General features: G+C 44.9%; 1 long non-coding RNA gene across 1 annotated transcript; it reads left to right on the top strand.

Annotated features, from left to right (window-relative positions):
* Positions 1 to 206: 206 nt before the first annotated feature.
* LOC130584835 (uncharacterized) lies at positions 207 to 1,974 on the top strand. The gene is made up of 4 exons (XR_008966534.1): positions 207 to 406; positions 531 to 688; positions 985 to 1,083; positions 1,580 to 1,974. It is a non-coding gene; the product is annotated as an uncharacterized LOC130584835 (long non-coding RNA).

Below are 1,974 nucleotides of genomic sequence, written 5' to 3'. Positions count from 1 at the left end.
TGATCCTTAGGTAAAAACTGAGACTGAGGGGAACACAAATGCTTCCAGTCTGGTGTGTTATTTTTGGACATCAGGAGGCTAAAAGGACAAAATTAAAAAAACAAAAACTTTTATTTTTTTAATGGAATTTCTATAGGCTGCATAAGTGCTCCCTAAGAGCAGGGATCTCTTGTTTAAATTAGATTAAAAAAGCCCYTGGAGCAGTTCTCCAGGGGTCAGTCTTGGACTTAGTTTAGTCTGTGAGTCTGTCCTGATGTGTTTGCATTGGATGCTCTTTGTTTTGTTTCCCTGCAGTATCCTGAAGGATATTTGGAAGCTGTTGCAAACAAAGATAAGGAAAAAGAAAATAGTGGAGATGATGAGTTTGATACCCCWGGGAAAGGGAAGAGGAAAAGGAAATCAGCAGGTTTGTGGAGTAGGCAAGTGGATATAGAAAACCTTGCAGGTTTTTGTGCATTTTACTTGGTTATTCTTTTCTGGTTGTTTTTTGGTTGGTTGTTAAAAAAAAAAATCTTTGTGTTTTCTTTCAGGTGGGGAGGAAAAACTCGTGGCCTCTCCAGCTGGGACTCCAAAGAAGACAAAAGTTGAGCCATACAAGCTGACATCCCAGCAGAAATCTCTCATAAAAAGCGATGAAGCCAAYGAGAAACTGTGGAATGAAGTCCTTGAGGCTCTCAAAGATGGACCGGTACCTYGGGCTYTTTTCCTCAGAAATAMAGGGACAACTGTAATTGTGTTACACAAATCCCTTGGCTGACCTAAAGAAYAGCCTCAGCCCTAAAATTATTTTATTTTASTGTAAACACTCCAGTGTGTTTAATGTGACTATTTATTGTGCAAAGATTTGTAAAACAACTTGCAACGATCGAAGTAATTCCTTGCATTTAAAGGGTGGGGGTTTGGGTTAATTTATGAAATTATCTGCAAGATAATTATCTGAAAGATAACATCAACAATAAGTTGATCCAAATATTCTCTCTGCAGAAATTTCTGAATAAAGTGGAGGAGGCCTTTCTGTGCATTTGCTGTCAGGAGGTTGTGTTCCGGCCGGTCACCACCGTGTGCCAGCACAACGTGTGCAAGGTGAGCTGGGCTTTGCTGAGCCARGCTCTGCTGAGCTGGGCTGGGGCTGACAGGGAGGTTTGGTTTGTTTGCGTTTTTAATCAGGATTTTGAACCTGAGTCAGGTTTAGAGGGACTGGAGTGGCAGTGCAAGGGGGAATGGCTTCCCACAGCCACAGGGCAGGCTTGGATGGGATTTTGGGAAGGAATTCCWCCCTGTGGAGGAGAGGAGACTCTGGAATGGAATTCCTGGACGTGTCCAAAGCCAGGCTGGACAGGCTTGGAGCAYYYTGGGASAGTGGGAGGTGTCCCTGCCATKGCAGGGATGGCMYTGGATGGGATTTAAGATCCTTTCCAACCCAAACCARGCTGGGATTCCCTGATCTCTGCYGTGTCCAGCAGGAAYGTTCTCTGTTGTTTTGTTTCCTCCMCTGCCTTKCYCTGCTSTGGGATTTCGGGGTGGTCTCACTCCATCCAATCCAAACTCTCTGACCCTCTGCTGCTTGTGTCCCCCCCAGGACTGCCTGGACAGGTCCTTCAAGGCCTCGGTGTTCAGCTGCCCCGCGTGCCGCTACGAGCTGGGCTGTGGTTACAGCATGGAGGTGAACGAGGCCCTGCAGAGCATCCTCACCCAACTCTTCCCCGGCTACGGCAGCGGCCGGTGATCCCCCAAAGCACTTCTCCCTCCCCACACCTACCCACGGGCTTAATTTAAAACAACAACAACAACAACAACAACAACGAAAAGGTAGTCTGTTCTTTTCTCCCCTCAAAAATAATGGTTTAAAGTCTTCCTTTGTTTTTTTAAAAAAAACTGTAAACTCCAAGGATTATCCTTCTGTACGTTCGTGGATTTTGTTTTCGTTCTCTATGTTGAACTTTGGTTTTTAATTTTTTTTTTTTTTTCCATCCC

This window comes from Malurus melanocephalus, unplaced genomic scaffold (genome assembly GCF_030028575.1).
Source record: "Malurus melanocephalus ecotype Western Australia unplaced genomic scaffold, MMel_1.1 scaffold_775, whole genome shotgun sequence".
In the NCBI taxonomy this organism is placed as follows: Eukaryota; Metazoa; Chordata; class Aves; order Passeriformes; family Maluridae; genus Malurus; species Malurus melanocephalus.
This window is presented reverse-complemented; position numbering and strand designations above follow the sequence as displayed.